The sequence below is a fragment of the Cynocephalus volans genome, chromosome 5, assembly GCF_027409185.1.
Source record: "Cynocephalus volans isolate mCynVol1 chromosome 5, mCynVol1.pri, whole genome shotgun sequence".
Lineage (NCBI taxonomy): Eukaryota > Metazoa > Chordata > Mammalia > Dermoptera > Cynocephalidae > Cynocephalus > Cynocephalus volans.
The window spans coordinates 9,397,972-9,419,169 of NC_084464.1; positions in this window are offsets into that span (position 1 = coordinate 9,397,972).

Consider the following 21,198-nt stretch of genomic DNA (forward strand, 5'->3'; position numbering starts at 1 on the left):
GTTAGGCTTAGGCTTAGGGTTAGAGTTAGGGTTAGGCTTAGGCTTAGGGTTAGGCTTAGGGTTAGGGTTAGGGTTAGACTTAGGGTTAGGCTTAGGGTTAGGGTTAGGGTTAGGGTTCGGTTTAGAGTTAGAGTTAGCATTAGGGTTCGGGTTCGTTTTTGTGTTAGGGTTACGGTTCGGGTTCGTGTTTGGGATAGGGTTAGGGTTAGGGTTGGGGTTAGGATTAGGGTTAGGGTTTCGGTTTACGGGTAGGTTTAGGGTTAGGGTTAGGGTTAGGGTTCGGGTTCGGGTTCGGGTTTGGTTTGGGGTTAGGGTTAGGGTTAGGGTTCGGGTTCATGTTCAGGTTAGGGTTAGCGTTAGGGTTAGGGTTAGGGTTAGGGTTTGGGTTTCGGTTAGGTTTAGGGTTAGGGTTAGGGTTACGCTTAGGGTTCGGTTTAGGGTTAGGGTTAGGGTTAGGCTTAGGATTCGGGTTCGGGTTAGGGTTAGGGTTCAGGTTCGGGTTCGGGTTTGGGTTCAGGTTAGGGTTAGTGTTCAGGTTGGGTTCGGGTTTGTGTTGGGGTAGGGTTAGGGTTAAGTTTAGGGTTAGGGTTAGGGTTCGGTTTAGGGTTAGGGTTTGGGTTAGGGTTAGGGTTCTGGTTCGGTTTAGAGTTAGGGTTAGGTTTCGCTCATTCTTAGGGTTAGGGTTAGGGTTAGGGTTAGGTTTGGGTTAGGGTTAGGGTTACGGTTAGGGTTGGTGTTAGGGTTAGGGTTAGGGTTTGGGTTCGGTTTTGAGTTAGGGTTAGGGTTCGGGTTCGGTTTTGAGTTAGGGTTAGGGTTCGGGTTCGGGTTTGTATTGGGGTTAGGGTTAGGGTTAGGGTTCTGTTTCGTGTTCGGATTAGGGTTAGTTTTTGTGTTAGGGTTAGGTTTTGGTTAGGTTTAAGGTTAGGTTTAGAGTTAGGGTTAGGGTTAGGGTTAGGTTTAGGGTTAGGGTTCGGTTTAGAGTTAGGGTTAGGTTTAGGGTTTGGGTTCGGGTTTGTGTTAAGGTTAGGGTTCGGGTTTGGGTTTTTTATTTATTTATTTATTTATTTATTTATTTTTAAATTTTTATTTTGTCGTTATACATTGTGGCTGATTATTGCTCCCCATCACCAAAACCTCCCTCCCTTCTCACTCCCTCCCTCCCCCCCAACAATGTCCCTTCTGTTTGCTTGTCGTATCAACTTCAAGTAATTGTGGTTGTTAAATCTTCTCCCCCCCCCCCGGTTTTGTGTGTGTGTGTGTGTGTGTGTGTGTGTGTGTGTGTGTGTGTGTGTGTGTGTGTGTCGGGTTCGGGTTTTGATTGGGGCTATGGTTCGGGCTATGGGTGGGGTTAGGTTTAGGTTTAGGGTTATGGTTAGGGTTAGGATTAGGGTTCGGGTTCGGGTTAGGATTCGGGTTCAGGTTAGGGTTAGGGTTCGGGTTTGGGCTTCGGGTTCGGGTTGGGGTAGGGTTAGGGTTAGGGTTAAGGTTATGGTTAGGGTTTGGGTTCTTGTTCAGTTTCTGGTTCAAGTTCGGTTTAGGGTTCGCGTTCGAGTTAGGGTTAGGTTTAAGGTTTGGGTTTGGGTTAGGTGTAGTGTTAGGGTTAGGGTTAGGGTTAGGGTTAGGGTAAGGTTTTGACTTAGTGTTAAGGTTTGGGTTAGGGTTAGGGTTCAGGTTCGGCTTAGGGTTCGTATTTGGTATCAGGTTAGGTTTATGGTTAGGGTTTGGGTTTTGGTTAGGTTTAGTGTTAGCTTTAGGGTTAGGGTTAGGGTTAGTGTTAGGGTTACAGTGAGTGTTAGGATTTGTGTTAGGGTTCGGGTTGGGGTTCAGGTTCGAATTCGGGTTAGCGTTTGTGTTCTGGTTAGGGTTAGGGTTAGGGTTCGGGTTAGGGTTGAGGTTATGGGTCGGGTTCGGGTTCCGGTTGGAGTTAGGGTTAGGGTTAGGCTCATTCTTAGGGTTAGGGTTACGGTTAGGCTTAGGCTTAGGGTTAGGGTTAGGGTTATGGTTTGGGTTCGAGTTAGCGTTAGGGTTTGGGTTCGGTTTCGGTTTCGGGTTCGGGGTAAGGTTATGGTTCCGTTTCGGGTTCGGGTTAGGTTTCGATTTTTGGTTCCGGTTGGGATTAGGGTTAGCTTTATGGTTAGGGTTAGGGTTTGGGTTACAGTTAATGTTATGGTTAGGGTTAGGATTAAGGTTATGGTTCGGGTTCGGGTTGGGGTTGGGGTTAGGGTTAGGGTTAGGGTTAGGGTTAGGGTTAGGGTTCAGGTTCGGGTTAGGGTTCGGTTTCGGGTTATGGTTACTGTTAGGGCTCGCGTTAGTGTTAGGGTTAGCGTTCGGGTTCGGGTTGGTTTGGGTTAGTTTTAGGGTCAGGGTTATGGTTAGGTTTATTGAATGCTGTAAAGTTAACACACCCAAATGCTAAGGCTGCCAGGCGGATTGAACAAACGGTTTGAACGTGGTTCCCTCGGTTGGGTTCTGCCAGTGCTGCATCGGGGCCCGCAAGCGTCGGGCAGGCCAAGACTGCAGAGGGAGACCACAGAGTGGAGTTGAACATCCTCCCGGCGCAGGCGTCTGAGACAGAGGACACTTGACAAACCCCAAGTTTTCTCACCGGAATTTCCAGTGACCTGTGTGTGTGTGTGTGCATTTGTGTACTTTTATCTATTGTATACTTTTCAGTTACTTACTTTTTCCTGTAACCTAGAATCCTATGAGCTTCTGAAGGAGTGGAGGTGACTTATCCTGACCATTCAGTACAAGAAAAATGTCACAGAGTGCTAGGAGGGGACATGCCTCTCTAATGAAGTGGCCCGCAGAATAATTACCTGAGGAACTAAGTTCTGAAAGGGTGCACTGACATAGGTGTTGGAATTATATTCAGTTAATTTTACTTATTTTTTAATGTAATTCCCATTTGATGAAATTTATTTTTTTACTAAAGCATAGTTGATTATACATATTTTTGGGTTACAGTGTTGACTCTCAGTATTTGTGTGCAATATGTGGTGATCAAATCAATACTATTAGCATATTCCTTATCACAAACCATAATTATCCTTTGTGTCCCTTACCCAATTTTCCCCTCTCCCCTTCCCCTTTTCCACCTCTAGTAACCATAGGCTTGTTCTCTCCTCCTGAAATTTCCATGTGCTACTGTGGTTTGTCCGTCCGTCCGTCCTTCCTTCCTTCCTTCCTTCCTTCCTTCCTTCCTTCCTTCCTTCCTTCCTTCCTTCCTTCCTTCCTTCCTTCCATTAACTCTCACATACAAGTGAGAACATGAGGTATTTCTCGTTCTGTGCCTGGCTTATCTCACTTAACATAATTTTCTCTAAGTGCATCCACATTGCTGCGAATGGCAGTCTTGCATTCTTTTTTATAGCAAAGTAGTATTCCATTGTATAAATATACCTCACTTTCCTTATCCACTCATCTGACGATGGGCATTTAGGTTGGTTCCAACTCTTGGCTATTGTAAATAGAGCTGCAATCGACATGGGAATACAGGTGTCCCTTTGACATGGTGATATCCATTCCTTTGTGTGTACACCCAGCAGTGGGATAGCTGGGTCACATGGCAGTTCTATCTGTCGTTGTTTGAGAAACCTCCATACTGTTTTCCATAATGGCTGTACCATTTTACAGTCCCACTAACAGAGTAGGTGGGTTCCCCTTTCTCTGCATTCTCGCCAGCATTTGTTATTTGTCTTTCTGATAATAGGCAGTCTAACTGGGGTGAGATATCTCAATGTGGTGTGGATTTGCATTTCCCAAATGCTGAATGATGTTGAGCAGTTTTTCTTGTGTCTGTTGGCCATTCATATATCATCCTTTGAGAAATGCCTGTGCAGCTCCTTTGCCTGTTTTTTAATTGGGTTACTTGTTTTTCTTATTGTTAAGTTATTTGAGTTCCTTGTATATTCTGAATATTAATCATTTGTCAGATGCATAGTTTGAAAATGCTTTCTCCCACTCTGCTGGCTGTCTTTGTGCTCTGTTAATTGTTTCTTCTACTGTGTAGAAGTTTTTTAGTTTGATGTAACTCCATTTCTTTATTTTTCCTTTTGTTACCTGTGCTTTGGGGGTTGTATTCATAAGTCTTTGTGTAGTCCTACTTTCTGAAGTGTTTCCCCTAGGTTCTCTTTCAGGAGTTTTATTGCTTCAGGATGAATATTTAATTCTTTAATCCATTTTGAGTTGATTTTGGTACATGGTGAGAGGTATGGCTCTAGTTTCATTCTTCTACATATGGATGCTCAATTTTCCCAGCACCATGTATCAAAGAGGCAGTCTTTTCCCCAGTGTATGTTCTTGGTGCCTTTGTCAAAGACCAGTTGGCTCTAGGTAGGTGGGCTGATTTCTGGGTTCTCTATTCTGTCTCATTGGCCCATGTATCTGTTTTTATGCCAGTACCATGCTGTTTTGTTTACTATAGCTCTGTAGTACAATTTGAAGTCAATTAGCATTATGTCTCCAGCTTTATTTTTTTTGCTCAGGATTGTTTTGGCTATTCAGAGTCTTTTGTTGTTCCATATGAATGTTAGGATTGTTTTTTCTATTTCTGTGAAGAGTGTCATTGGTATTTTGATGGTGATTTCATTGAATCTGTAGATCACTTTGGGTAGTATGGGCATTTTTCACAATGTTAATTTTTCCAATCCAAGAGCATGGAATGTCTTTCCACATTTTTGTGTCCTCTTCAATTTCTTTCAGAAGTGATTTTTAGTTCCCAATTAGAGGTCTTTCCCCTCCTTGGTTAAATTGATACCTAAGTATTTTACTTTTTTAGTGAATATTGTAAATCGGCTTGCTTTCTTGATTTATTTTTCTGCTAGTTCATTACTGAGTATTAAAATGCTACCAATTTTTGCATGGTGATTTTGTATCCTGCAACATGACTGAAATTGTTTATCAGCTCTAGTAGTTTTTTGGTAGAGTCTTTTATGGTTTTCTATGTATAAGATCATGTCATCTGGGCCGACCCCGTGGCTCACTCAGGAGAGTGTGGCGCTGGGAGTGCAGCGGTGCTCCAGCCACGGGTTTGGATCCTATATATGGATGGCCAGTGCGCTCACTGGCTGAGCGCGGTGCAGGCGACACCAAGCCAAGGGTTGTGATCCCCTTACCGGTCACAAAAAAAGAAAAAAAAAAAAGATCATGTCATCTGAAAAGAGGGCTAATTGCAATTTTATTTTATGTGTGTACTTACAAGAAGCCACCCAGGGTAAACTTAAGACTGTTGAATTCACACATTTAGTCCTCACCACTAGAATGCTGGTGACCACGTGAAGAGTGGATGCAGTCTCCTTTGAATGCTGTGATGCCAAACCTTGCCATGCTTACTCCAGCACAGATAGTGATGCTCTCCAGTACCTTTGGTAGAGTGGGGGCGCCCCAGGCTCAGCATTAAGAGATTTCCTGAATTTGGTTTCATGCTTACTGAGAGTTAAGATTGCAGATGTCCAGATCATTCGTGTGATTTGCTTGCTCAGTTCCCAGGAACAGATGTGTGGGATGTTGGCATGGTGAAGGTGTGGCTGGATTCTGAAGCAAAGTCTGTGATGAGAAAATAAATTTCTAAAAACTCCAAAGGGGTAGCAGAAACCCTCCTTGTTTCTTTGGACCTATGATGAATGCCACTTGATTCTCCTCTCTTCTTCCTCCTTTGCTGACCTGGTTGTTCTCCCATGACATTTGGAACCTCTGAAGGGTAGTTTCCTGCATGTTTAGTGGTTGCTAAACAAACGGGTGTTGCACAGTGAGTGTCTGAAGTAAACTGAAATTTACAAAACTATTTGTTACAAGTCAGGACCCTGGAGAGAAGTGGTATCCCAAACTGCCTGATTACACAGATATCTTCCCTGCTCAGGCTCCTTTGAATGTCTGTGAAGCAAAATCTATTTGAATCTCAGTCAAATCCCACCTGCATATCAGGGTGTAGTTTTACCTTCTGCAAAGTAGTTTCACAGAGGAAATATTCCAGGTCTCAACACAGCATTGAAAACAATAACCAGTAATATTTAAAAGAGAAGATCATCAGAACAGTGATTTGGCAGAAGGCTGCTTGATTTCCTGGCTATCTTGCTTCATAAAACAGGGTTGTTCAAGGAGTGAGAAGCAGTCATGTCCTCCTCTCCTGAGATTGCTCAGGAGGCAGCAGACAGCTGGCGAGGCAAGGGCGAGGTGGGGAGCACCCACGAGGAGCCGACAAGGAGAAGGTCGGGACTCTGAATCCCACCCCGAGTCAAGAATTTTGAAAAGAGAAATCTTTTTTTTTTTTTTTTTTGGTTTCTTTCACCAATTTTGGAGTCTCACAAGCTTGTAAGGAAATTGTCAAAGATGACCTTACACAGGCTGTGATCAATTAAGTATAGAGTTATTTCCTCGGAGCTCTGATTCCAGCGTCGGCGACCCACCTATAATCACCTCCTCTGGGCTCCCTCAGCCCTCTGAACTCTCTTTAAAACACTCATTGTCTGGTGTGGTGATGATTTATTTGTTTCCATCTCCGTTACCCAACTAGACGGTGATCTCCAGGGCTGATACCTTATCTAATTAACCTCTATATCCTCAGTAGCTAACAGTGACAGGAATACAGTAATAACCTATTAAATGTTTTTCAGTGAATGGATGAGTACATGGATGGATGGAATGAAGTAAAATGTTATTCTCTCCATTCACTAGCTGGAGCTAGGAACCGGTAGACGAGTTACAGCCGCCCTTCAGAATACGTGGGGAATGGGTTCAAGGACCCCTGTGCATATCAAACTTCAGGTCTGCTCAAGTCCATCAGTAGGTTTGGTTTTGGGTTCAGGTTAGGGTTAGCATTCGGGTTAGGGTTACGGTTCGGGTTAGGGTCGGGTTCGGGTTCAGGTTCGAGTTTGGTTTCGGGTTCGGGTTAGGATTAGTCTCAGGGTTAGGTTTAGGGTTACAGTGAGGGTTCGGTTTAGGGTTAGGGTTAGGGTAAGGCTTAGGGTTAGGTTTAGGGTTAGGGTTAGGGTTAGTGTTAGGGTTACGGTGAGGGTTAGGGTTAGGGTTAGGGTGAGGTTTCGGTTTAGGATTAGGGTTAGGGTTAGTGTTTGGGTTCGGTTTAGAGTTAGGGTTAGGGTTAGGCTTATGCTTAGGGTTACGATTAGGGTTAGTATTAGGCTTAGGCTTAGGGTTAGGGTTAGGGTTACAGTGAGGGTTTGAATTCGGGTTAGGGTTAGGGTTAGGCTTAGGATTAGGATTACAGTGAGGGTTAGGGTTAGGGTTAGGATTAGGGTTAGGCTTAGGGTTAGGATTACAGTGAGGGTTAGGATTCGGGTTAGGGTTAGGGTTAGGGTTCAGGTTAGTTTTAGGGTTAGGGTTCGGGTTCGGCTTTGGTTTGGGATTAGGGTTAGGATTAGGGTTAGGGTTTGGGTTAAGGTTAGGGTTTGGGTTTGGGTTAGGTTTCGTGTTAGGGTTAGGTTTAGGGTTAGGGTTCAGGTTCGGGTTAGTGTTCGGGTTTGGGTTAGGGATAGAGTTAGGGTTAGGATTAGGGTTAGGGTTAGATTTAGGTTTATGGTTAGGGTTCCGTTTTGGGTTTGAGTTAGGTTTAGTTTTAAGGTTAGGATTAGGGTTAGGGTGATGGTGAGGGTTAGGGTAATTGTTAGTCCGAGAGTTTGGGTTAGGTTCTGTGTGAGGGTTAGGTTTTGGGTTAGGGAGACGGTTACTGTTAGGGATAGGGTTAGTGTTAGGGTTCGAGTTAGGGTTAGGGTTAGGGTTCTGGTTACGGTTAGGATTAGGGTTAGGTTAGGGTTAGGGTTAGTGCTAGGGTTAGGGCTAGGGGTAGGGATAGGGTTAGGGTTACGGTTAAGGTTAATGTTAAGGTTCGAGTTTCGGTTCGAGTTAGGTTTAGGTTTAAGTTTAGGATTAGGGTTTGGTTGAGGGTGAGGGTTAGGGTAAGTGTTAGTCCGAGAGTTAGGGTTAGGTTTAGGGTGAGGGTTAGGGTTCGGGTTAGAGAGACGGTTAGTGTTAGGGATAGGGTTAGTGTCAGTGTTCGGGTTAGGTTTAGGGTTCATGTTAGGGCTAGGTTCGGGTTAGAGCTAGTGTTAGGGTGAAAGTTCGGGTGAGGGTTAGGGTGAGGGTTATTGTTAGGTTTACGATTAGGGCTGGGGTTAGGGTTCGTGTTAGGGTTAGATTTAGGGTTTGTGTTCGGTTTAGGGTTAGGGATATGGTTACACTTTGGGTATGTTTCGTGTTAGGTTTAGGGTTCGGGTTTGGGTTAGGGTTAGGGTTAGGGTTAGCGTTAGTCCTAGGGTTAGTGGTAGGGCTAGGGTTAGGGTTAGGTTTAGGGTTATGGTTAGTGCTAGGGTTAGGGCTAGGGTTAGGGTTAGAGTTAGGTTTAGGGTTAGGGTTAGGTTTAGGGTTAGAGTTCGGGTTAGGTTTAGGGTTCATGTTAGGGTTAGGGCTATGTCTAGGTTTAAGGCTAGGGTTAGGTTTTGGGTTTGGGTTAGGGTTAGGGTTAGGGTGAGGGTTAGGGTCGGGGTTCGGTCTAGGGCTAGGGCTAGAGCGAGGGTTAGGGTTCAGGTTAGGGTTCAGGTTAGGGTTCGGGTTGGGGTTAGGGCTAGGTCTAGGTTTAGGCTTAGGGCTTGGGTAGGATTAGGGCTAGGGCTAGGGCGAATGTTAGGGTTCAGGTTTAGGTTTGGGTTAGTGCTTGGGTTAGAGGTATGGTGAGGGCTAGGTGTAGTGTTAAGTAGGGCTATCTTTGGCCCTAGGGCTAGGGTTAGGGATAGGGCTAGGGTTAGGGCTATGGTTAGGTTTCGGTCTATGGTTAGGGTTAGGGCTAGGGTTAGGGTTAGGGTTAGGGTTAGTGTTAGGGCTAGTGTTAGGGTTAGGGTTAGGTTTAGTGCTAGGGTTAGGGTTAGGGTTAGGTTTAGTGCTATGTTCAGCGTTAGGGCTAGGGTTAGGGTTAGGGCTAGTGTTGGGCTAGGGTTAGGGTTAGGATTAGGTTTACTGCTATGTTTATCGTTAGGGCTAGGGTTAGGGTTAGGGCTAGGGTTAGGGTTAGGGCTAGGGTTAGGGTTAGGGTTGGAGTTAGGGCCAGGTATAGGGCTAGGGTTAGGGTTAGGTTTAGGGCTAAGGCTAGGGTTAAGGTTAGGGTTAGGGTTACAGTTAGGGTTTGGGTTAGGCCTACAGCTAGGGTTAGGTTTAGGGCTAGGGTTAGAGCTATGGTTAGGTCTAGGTCTATGGTTAGGGTTAGGGTTAGGGTTTGGGTTAGGGATAGGGCTAGGGTTAGGGTTAGGGTTAGGGTTCGAGTTTCGGTTCGAGTTAGCCCACAAAGATTTGTAACTCGGAATAAAGGAAGCACACAAAAGGGATAACTGCTTCATACCGTTGCTATCCCAAAGTTTCCAGATGTTAAGAATTGTCTGAAGTACTTTTGAAAAATATAAAATTTTGCCAGAATAGAAGTTATGGTTAAAAATACAGAATCTTCTTAAAATTACACCTTCCACCTCAGAGCTACTGACTCAGAGTCTCCCAAGAAGGAACAGGAAGCTCTATGCTCAGTGTTCCCAGTGATTATTATCAACGTGGAATTTTGTAAACACTTATGTGATACCAACAATAAAGCCTTTTAACAATGGAAATAATTGACTAAAATAAGCTATGTTTTTGCCTATAAAATTCTGATAGTAAACAATTATTTGGACTTCTTCCCTTCCCATCCATCTCTCTTGCAAAAAGGATTGAACATATTAGCAACATAAAAACATCAATTCCTTAATGAACACTGTAGAGCTAGGGCTAGGGCTCACAGACCCCTCAAGCCCGTTGTACAGATTGGGTCACAAAGCCTTCACATGCAGGTCTATGAGCTCGGTAAAAGGAAAACGTCCTGGGAGCCGTGGGTGAAAAACTAATAGGCTTTATTCAGAGCTATGAGCAGCCGCCTTGGTAGCTTCCAGGAGTGTCCCAAGAAAGACCGTCTATCAGAGCAATTATTAGTCCTTTACACTTAAATACATAACCCAAAACACCTGGGTGCACATGTGCAATTACATTAGACAATAACAAGGAACACCTGGGTGCACGTGCATGTTTACATTAGATGCTCAGCAAGATTCTGAACATCTGAGTTCCCTGACCATTTTTCTATATTTTCCCAACCACACACAGAGGAAAGTTTTAAAATTAAACTTTACTGGGAAAATTGAATCATTATATATAGTCATGATTTGCCACAAAAAATTCTGGAGGAATTAGTGATCATTTTAGCAAAGAAATCTCTAATATGTGTGCATGTGTGTGCATGTGTGTGTGTGTGTGTGTGTGTGTGCGTGTGCGTGCGCACCTGTGTGTGTGTCTGTGTTGAAGAAATCAGTTAAAATCTAAGACATGTCAAGGGGCTGCCAGTCAAGATGGAGGAATAGATGGTCCCCAGCATCACTCTCTCCTACAAATCAACCAATTTACAACTATAAAAAAGCAACAATAGCCAAGCTGGGGCTGATAGAGCACAGGGTAAGAGGAGGAGAGACCTACAGAGTTCATGAAGGCAGAAGAAACCATGATGAGAGAAAGAAAGGATTGCTCCTACCATTTTGAGCCCTGGCTGCTTCAAAGCTGGAGCTGGTGAGTGCACAGAGCCAAGAGCTAGCAAAAGCTGCTTCTGTGCCCTTCAGATAAAGTTACTTGGAGGCTGCAGGGGAGAAGGCCTTGCTGACTCTCAGGCCAGCAAAACCACTAACAGGGCTCCCATTGACCTACATAGGAGTGAAGAGCCACAAGAACTGAAAAAAGGAGCCACTGAGAGGCTGGTGAGTCATCACAAGGGACCAGCACATGGCCTGTCCCATGGGAAGTGTCGGAAGTATGGGTGGTGGGGGAGATGGGCCCACCAGGGGAACACTGGGGCACAGAATAGACAGCTGATCAAACCCCAATCAGCACAGGACCAGTCAGTGGAGACTGGTCAGGAATACAGATCTTCAGGGGGTGCAGTTTGCTGAAAAGTCTCAGCACCAGACCAGAATTTCCATACAACCCAGGTGTACCAGAACTCGCAAGACCCAGAAGTCAACAATTAAAACCTGAGGTGCACAAAAAGCCTTCCCCAGGGAATCAGCAACAAAGCAACAATTTAGCTCAACTACAGGGCTCAAGAGCTGGTCCCCACAGGAAGTTCCTCCATTTCAGAAGTAAGCAAAGAACAACAAATTACTTCCAGTGCAGGGTTTAAGTGATGGGAATAGTGAATAATCCAATACAGAATTTAAAGAAAACACAAAAAACCCACAGATCAGAGACAAAGTTCTGATATTAATTAGCAAAGGTCTAACATCACCAAAGAACACCTATAAAACCTATAAGGACCAGAAGCCCCACGGGCTCCAAAGCCAGGGAGCAGGGAGGGCTGGGGGCCACAGCCATGCCTGCCAACGACATCCACAACCAGCCCAATGATGACAACCAGGCCTCCGCAGAAAGCACCCCAGGCTCCTAAGTTGGGGCAGTTGTGGGCTGAGGGGCTCGGCCATGCCTCCCTGACACCTGCAACCAGCTCAGTGACCACCCAGCCACTGCAGGAGCCTCCTTGTCTCCCCTACAGGAATGAGGGGGCTGCCATGGGTCTCAACCATACCCCCCCTCTTTCCTCCTTCTTCCACCCTATTTCCTTTTCCTTTCCCCTTTCCCCATCCCCCATCCCTGCCAACTGCTCCTCAACATCTTAGAATGTAAAAAAATAATAAAAATAATAATAAATAAATAAACTTAAAAAAATTAAAAAATAATTTTTTAAAAAGTAAAGAAAAGGGGGGGAAGAGGTAAATCAAGAATCACGACTTTCTGACTGAAACAGCTTCACACTTGAAATAAGTAGGAGGTACATGGAGATCGAAAATACTATTCTCTCTGCGATGTGTATATAAACATTTTTATCCACAATGAAAAGTTTTAAAATTCATATTTCAAATTATAAGCAAAATAAAGTTTAATTTTATGGAAAAAAATTAAGACATGGAAAAGAACAAGAATATTCAAATATTCAGTAGTACTGCAATTCCTAAAAATCTTACTATATAACTGAGGGAAATAAACATTATATTATGGAAAGTAGGTTTTAGCAAATTTAAGTCTTAAATTGAATTTCTATTAAAATTACTTTTATATTTCCTTGTCCTGTTCCACTGAAAAAATTTCCTTTGAAAATTGTTTATCTACACATTTCTGAAAGAAATCACAGGAATGCTTGCCCCAAGCATATGGTGCAGTGGTAGATATCGTGTGGACTATATGACTTAGCCCTTGCTTGCTGGATGTTCACAATTTAGGTGGAGAAAGAAGGGTCACAGACACCCAAAAAATAAAATAACAGGAACAGTCAATAATATATGAGATTACAAATAATTCTATGTCATGCAGTATGTAAAGACTGTATACCATCCACATGAGGTACCTAATAAAAAATAAAGTGATGGGTTTTCATGTATGTGAACCTTGCTTGATCAGCTAGGTCTGCACATAGGAAGTAGTGATTGAGGTGAACTTGGTAAAATGGAGAAATTCAGGGATGCAAATAAATGGATGGGGGTACTCTTGGATGTAAGAGTTCTTAATTTTCAAGCAAACTTCTGGGGTTAGGAACATATATTTAATATTGTTAAAAATATTGTTAAAATAATAGCTATCTTTTTAAATCACCAGTTACACATCACGCATTGTGCTAAGCACTCTTCATCTCATTTAATCCTCATATTATTAGTTTTGATTCATTTCCTGTAATAGTATGGAAACTAAGTTTCTTCTGATTAGTCCTTATTTCCAACATTCTTTTAGTCTGTCATGGACATGACTTAAAAGATAGAATTGTACCTGATAGCAGTTTAATTTAATGGCCAAATGCTTACTGAGAGCCTTGCTTAGTAGAGATCATCAATAGGCATGTCCTAAGAATGATATAACAATACTCACAAGTTCTCCCTGCAACAATGACTGCAAGATAAACTGGGTAGCTTAGTTTTACAACTCATTTCTAGTTTACTATGTACACACACACACACACACTCATCACTCACAAAGAGCCTCTGTTGCTTTGTTAGTGCCAGTAGACAAGAACCAGAGCTGATTGGACCAGAGATGGACCAAAGGTGGACATGAGAAAACAAGCTAGGAAAAATCGATCTGATTCTATTTCTTTCAAGTATTTGAATTAAGTATATGAGTTAAGTGACATCTGAATGAAAATCATTAAGTGATTCCTGTTAGATAACTCAGGCTAGGATTTACCTACTCATCTGGGACTATGTGAAAGCAGACATAGAAGGATGGAGAGAGATAAAACACAAATAAGTAGATGAGAGAGAGAGAGAGAGCGAGTGAGAAAGCATGTACACCAGTTTTGTCCTCAAGAGACAGAGGAATTATCTTTTGCAATTTTCCAATTTCAGTTCAGTCTCTCTGTGAAAAGGCTGTGCCTCTCATTTACAAGAGTTGGATGTCCATGGGATAACTTTGTATCATCTTTCAACTTTTGTTAGAATGGATGAGTTCCTCTTCTTTGAATTAGGAGGTTGCCTTTCAAGAGGATTGTTATTTCAAAGTGAAGTCTACAAAACTGTCTTCTGAAATATGTGTGTGGGGTGGGGAGGGGTACGCATACATACAAATGCACATGATATATTTAATATAGTATATTATCAACATATTACTATCATGTTAATAACATAATATAAAATTATATATATGTGTGTGTGTGTATATATATACATTTCTTCCACAAGTATCTTCAATATCACTTTCTGAAGCTTGTGCTTCACTGTGCACGGTGTAAGCCACAGAGGAGATTGTGGAGGGAAGGAGGAGGAGCAGCTGAATCTAGAAAGAGCAAGGCCAAGTGTTTGGGACACACCACCAACTCAGGGGCTGCGGAGCAGAGTAATTGTAACTAAGGGAGATGGACAAGGTACCGCTAAGAAAGGAACTCTGTTCTTTAAATGGAACTAAGATGACAAATTACTACCTTCTCAACAAAAAGCCACCAAGATTTATTATAAATGCCTGCCAACACTGTAAAGAGGAGAAGCCAAAACAAGGCTGGCAGTTAGAGAGGGGGAAAAAAATAGAGCTTCCCGGTATATGAGAAAGGTTTCCTTCATCCGCATCAAAGACTAAGCATTAGTATTTATCAACAGTTGACTATGGGTAGGTGAGATAAAAATAATGGCATACAAAGTACATGTGCTGCAGGAATGAAAAAGTAACACAATAAAAGTCTCCAGCAAATGGAAATCTGGGAGTACAGGGACATGAATCTTGCAGCGTGACATCCAACAAGGGCTCTGGGGAAGGAGACTGTCACCTTTCATCCTCCTCCCTCCATTAATATGCCCTACAATCACATGAGCGAGGGCATCGTTTAAAGGTTTTGATAGCGTGGCATAATTTTCAATATTCAGAAGTAGCTAAAGAGGCAGCAGAATGCAGTGGGTAAATGGATGGTCTCTTAAAGCCACACTGCCTGGGTGTGAGTCTTCATTCTCCCACTTACCAGCTCTTTGACCTTGGGAAGTCATTTAGCCCTCTGTGCCTTAGTTGTCTTATCTGTAAAGCGAGGGATAAATGAAGTTGTTCTGGTGATTTAATGAGAGAGAGAGAGAGAGAGAGAGAGAATGTGTTTAGAACAGAGCCTAGCACATAGTATTTAGTATTATTTAATATTTTAACCTTGTTAACTGGTCTTATGCAAGACAACTCGTATGAAATAAACCTTAACTCGATACTTAAAACAAGAGTAAAGCAAAAACTCTATTAACACTGTGTCTGTCAGTTAATGAAATATCCATATAAATATGGGGCAAAAAGTGGGAAACACTGTATCACAGGCTAAGGAAACTGGACCTTATAGTAATGGGTAGTTAGGGAGGGTCATAGCTTACAGGGGTGGCTTATTGAAAGTGATGTTAGTTTTGCATTTCTATCAGGTAAGTACAGGAGAGAGGAAGAGCCAAGGAGTAAAGGCAATCAGGAGAGTGTTGCAAAAGTCTAATCATCCCAGTATTTCTAGGTGGGTAACAGTGACAAAGGCAGTCTTAAGATGGCCTCAAAACCACCTCATGAGACCTGGTTCAATTTTCTAAGGTCCTGCCTTCTGTGACTTTCTAAAGACGTCTCAAAGTAATAAAAGAGAGATAAATAGATTTGTTTTTTTGTGTGAGTTAAAAACTTAATATAATTATGGCAGCTTCAAAGTAGATGGACACTCCCAGTGGCTGTCTTGCCCTTCACCTCGTTTTTAAGTTGAAAATTCTGACACCAATTATTTGCCCCGATATGCCAGAAAACTCTTAATCAGAGCTGAGTGGAATCCGTAGTTTTTCTTTCTGAGGGCTCTTCAAGGAAAGACTTACATGGATAACAACTCTGATTGTAATGAGAGTTGGCAGGTGAGGCCAAAATTAATCCAATTCTAAATGATACTTAATAAATCAGCTACAATAAAGGTAGTCTAGAATCCTTCGCTATGCCCAGAAAAGCTGCTCCTGATATCATAAATTGTATTTCTCATGGTGAGTTTTTTCTTTAAAGTGTTAAAATAGCATTAAAATAAAGCTTAAACCATTGGGGAGATTTTTTAAAGTTTATTTTAGTTAAACTTGACAACTCCTTTGGATATAAATGCCAGGTGCATTGCTTTTCAAATGACTTCAGCTCATTGCAAGGTGTCTAAGCACATAGGGAATCTTGAGAATTTACTGTGCAAATAATAATCACTAAAATTGCCTTTGAAATGTCAAATCTGCTTCATACTGAGGGCTGAGAAGTTGAGAAAGAAAAAAATATATATATTTAGGTTTTACATCGATGAGAAGGCTCTAGAAATAAATGATTCCATTCTATTTGATTGCTATATACATGAAATACTCCAGAGAAAGATGAAAATCATGCCTGATGACCTACATGGTAGTATGATATAAACATTCAAAAACTGCTATCTCCATAGGCTTATTTAACATTATTTTTGATTAGATTCGAACAGAAGTTAGCACCTTTTTTTGTTAGAAGGACAATGTGAAAGCTAGTATCTATAAAGGTACGTAAAGGGGGTTTGCCCTCACACTTGTCTTGTCTCTCCTTTGTATAAAAGAAAGCTAAAAAGTGCAAGGAATTAAAAGTCAGCGACACCACGGGCAGGCTCAGTGTAAGGTTCAGCCCCATCACGGGGGCAGCTGGCAAATTTTATGAAGTTCCCCATGGGACTGGCTTCTCCAGTTTCCTGGGATTTCCACTAAAAGATTGCCCACCAATTCTGTTAGGATTAAGCATGAAAAATTCTCCCAGGAGTAGCTGTTTCTAGTGCTGAAATTGGCATTAACTAATGAAAGCATGAAAGTAAATTTGATTTTATACATAGCTAAGAAGACAACATTTTTCCCCTAAAGTTTATAGTGTAAATTTTCAGAGAGTGAATTCACATGCTATGATTTACCAGTCAGTAACAGGAAATTTATTTACAAGTGACATCTCAAGTTTGGTGACAAGGGGAGAAAATGAGGAAAGATTATTGAACTTCTCTACTTGGGGTGGTTTGGAGAAGAGGTTCTCAATCATACACACCACTGTTTTAGTATTCCAAAATATTATGGGTTGACAGTGCAATAAACAAGTGTTTTGTTTTGTTTTTCTTTTTTCTCTCGCCAAGTAAGTGCCAAATGGTTCTTAGAATAGAAATCAGAGGGGAAAGGGAGATATTCTTCAACATTATTCTATTTTCTGTGACTAATGGTATTATTGGAAGGTTCTTTTTTTCACTAACAGACCCTAGATGCTGTCACTTTACCAATATTATACAAAGTCTATGCTAATCACCTAGTAGTGACAAAGTTGTAAAACTGTCTTGAAATTTAACAAATATCACCTTATCTCTATTCTAGATTAGACTAGTTGGACATGTTTTAAAATAAACTAAACCAAAATGGGGGGGGAGGACTGTATTAATAAGTCTAAGAAATATAATTTAGTAAAATGCTTATTTATTCAAAAAGCAATTATATCATGGCAACGATTTTCCCATTTTTAGAATTCATCTTCTCTGGCAAAATGCTTTTTACTTTTAATTTAGAAACACATAATCTTGTTACATTGATTTACTCAAATAAAATACAATAACTAATATTAGCTGTGGTTACTTGGTTAGGGTTCAAATAATTCTAAATTTTATAATTGTATCAATCTTTTTAGTGGCTTAGTTACTCATTGGAAATTAATTTAGTAATAAACTCTATGAAATCAAAATACATTAAATGGTTATCAAGTACAATAGTTCTTGTGTTCCATAAGGGTTCCAATTTTGTATTAGAACAATTATTTACTAAATTAGAAGATGATAGCTAAAAAATCATTTATAGCTCTTTCCAAATAACTTTAAACCTGCTATGAGACCAGGCTTCCATAACTAGAGTGTTTACAGTGTATTATATTTTCAGTGAATACAATATAAAATTATTTTTATTCAATAAGCAACATCAGGGAACAGGAAATAAATAGAAAACAACAATGTGATTCTCTTTTTCCTTTTAATTGTAAAAGGAGCATATCAAAACTAATAATCCAGAAGAAAGAAGGAAAAATAACACATAACCCCACTAATCCAGCACAATTATTTTATTACTTATTCCATTTTAAGCTATGCCTATATGCATAATTTTAGCTGTTAAATAAGTAGCCATATTCATAATATACAAATAAGTTTACAGTTTTGCATTTTATCACTAATCATTAATCTCATGTTTTTCCATTTTCGAATGCCATTAGTAATGACTGCATGCTATTGTATTGAACAATTAGTCTATGACTTTTAACTAAAATATCCACGATTTTTTAAAAAGTGAAATGATGATTTAGAGTAGTATTTATGCAATTGTAGTTTTGTGATAATTTATTACCAGAAATCACAATATGGTATGTAATTAAAAGTGCTTACTTTGTGAGAGTTACTGTGTTACACTGGATGACAAAATGATTTGTAAGACAGAACTCTTTTCAATACATATATGTAATTTATTCCACAAAGGTAAGGGAATGAGCCATTAGTTCTGCAGCCACAACAAAGTAAACTAGGTTCAGTTAATCCACTGGTGGTTAAGGATGGAATGGCTAGAGGAGACTGAGTACAATGGTGGCAGCAAAGCGTAAGGCAAGGTTTGGGGAATGTGACTATCATGGAGCATAGAAAGAGGGGTGAAGATGTTCAGGGTAAGAAGCTGGGGAGAGGGCTCCTTCTCCTACCAACTGCGTATGTGTATGCAAATGATTATAATAATACCTACCTTCATTGAAATGCTGTGAGAATTAATGATTTTATTCATGAGGGGTATTTAGGGGAATCTCTAGTATATTTAAAACAAAACAAAACAAAACAAACCTCAAAAGTGTTTGTTGTTGTTGCTGATAGTATTCTTCAGCCAATTAAAGAGCCCAGTCCCAGGGTTATGTCAGTGAGGATCAGAAGCCAGAAGCCAGGAGTTTTGGCTTTGGGAAATATGAGAAGCATAAGCCTGCCCCAAGGAAAGAAAGACCTACAGGAGTCAGGCCACTCATAATGGAGGACATCTGGAAACAAAGTTTGCCATGAGTGTAGCAGAATAAATGGAAGGATATGACAAAGCAGTTACAAATAGAGTCACTGATCAGAGCACGGAGCAGGTTACAGAAGCACAGGCCCCAAAGGCTATGCCCATTGACGGCCCTGCTCTGTGCTTCCAATTCCACAAACTTTGGGGTGTTAAGGCACCAGAGGTCCCTCTCCAAGTCACAGAGTGGGACAGGTTCTAACAATAAGCCACGAATGTAACAACACTCACTTGTCCTGTAAACAACAACCACAATAATAATACAGTTAATTTATAATAGCTTTACTGTTGCCTGAAGAAAATATACATGCACTCCAGAACAATTTTTGTGAGAGCAAGGCCTTTCATATTATAAAATGAAATTCTTTGAAACCAAACGCAGAAATCAAAAGGAAAAGCACCAGGAGACTTGAATACGTTAATATTAACATCTATTAAACGTAAAAAAAAAAAAAAAAAAAAAAAAAAATCACCACAAAGAAAATTGAAAGGATAAGAACAAACTGGGGAAAACTGCAAAATAAAAGGTCAAGGGTTAATATCATTATATTCAAAAAGCCTTACAAAGCAAACTTTTGAAATGAATACTCCAAAAGAAAAATGAACAAGCTTCAAAATTAAATGTTTAAAAAAAAATTGAATGGCTAAAAAGCATAAACAAAACCCTTCAATCTGAGTATTAGTCAAAGATCCATAAACGTAAACAACTTGTCAAATTGTCAAAAAGATAAAAATCTGCATGTGTACATAAAATCTAGTGTTGGACATGGAGAAAGGGGCAATCATACTTGTAGAGGAATAAAAACTAAATATTTTGGTGCACAATTGGCAAAATGTGACAAAGCTCTTAAAAATATCTATAAAATTTAATTAGAATATTCTAAACAATAAATTGAGTCCACTAAGTTTTAAATGCAATGGTAATCAACTTAAAAATTTTGCAGTAGAAAGATTTAGAGATAAGATAAATACTGATACGAGATTGGTTAATGAAATAGCATATAAAATCAGTGAATTTGATCTCAGATATTTGCAGACATATAAGGATATTCCTGAGTGAAGGAAATAAATTAGAAAACATACACAGTAGCATTTATTTTTTTATGGGTAAATTTTTCATAAGTGTGTGCCTAGAAAGGACCTGAAGGACACAGAGTTTATCACACAGCATGAGATTATATATATTTAAATTAATCTTCTTTTCCCTAATTTATATTTTGTAAATTTTCAATAACAAATGTGGATATACGTCTATAGGTCTTTAATGGAGAAAATATAGTTAGGTGTAATAATATGTCCTTTGGACACAGTCAAATCTGGCACTGAGAGCCAGTTCTACCATCAACAATCTTCTTAAGCTCTTCAACACTCAGTGCTCTTACCTAATAATAGTATCTACATTATAAAGTCATATATCTTAAATGAGATAATGCATGCGATAAAGTGCTTGAGACAGTCATTGCCACATGGTGAGTGTTCCATAAATATATGGTTTTTTTAGGTCTTAGACATTTGAGTTGTAAGATTGAGTTGTTTAAGATTCTGGATGTTAGGAAACATGTCTTTTAATACTATCAAATACAAAGTAATTCACCGTGAAATGGAAGGAAGACTGAATGCATGACATGGAAATCACGTTCCTGCTACATTCAATGGGTAGCATTCAACCAGAGTCCATACACTGATTCTTTTGATTTTGCCAAGTCCTTACCCAAGTTTTCATTTATGACTCTCTCATTTTGCTTCATGGAGCTTTTGTCTTTACCTGATTTAAGTAATTACTAGTTTCTTAACTTTGATCTCTGCCTTGGATTTTAGTTATTCTTGTATACCAAATTTTACGTAATATTTGACCAAATCTCTCCAGCATAGCAACTTTTGTTTCTCTGTGCTCTCTATCTGGGATATGAAAATTATATTCATTCATTCATATGTAAAGAGAGAGAAATTCTAATAAAATTCACGTATTAGAAAGATCTTGCCTAGCTCTGATCAAGAAGAAAATCCATGATATTCCACAGAGACTCTCAGATAAACATAGCGCCAAGAACCCTGTCATATCATAGAGTACCACTTTTGTTTATAGAGGAAGAAACTTTGCCCCTGAAGGGTAAGTCATCTGTTCATGGTTAAACAGCTAATTAGTCAGAGAACTCATTTCAGGCCTTCTTATTCCCAGGCCATCGCCCTTCCCACTATATCTTGCTGCTTTAAAGGTACTTAAAAATAGATTTAATGTTGCTGAAACATATTCCTTTTGTTTTTAAAATGGACAAAGACTTCTGGTATTCTAGTTCACAATGCCTAAGGCAAAACTCAACCTTACATATTTTTACCAAAGAAAAGAAAACTTAGTTTAGCTTTAAAAAGTTGCAGTTGACTTAGTAGAAATTTTGTCTTCCATGTGACAAAATTAGAAACTTCAATACAGAGCCTTCTTGTAGGAGGCATATCTTTCAAAATGTAGACAGATTGCATGTATTCTAGATGAGCACATGGATCACCAAAACAAAGACAGTTATGCAAATGTATTCTATGATGCTTTTACTGAAAATCCAATTGTATTTACAAATGTTATTTTGTATATGTTTTCATACTCAAGAGCAGTATC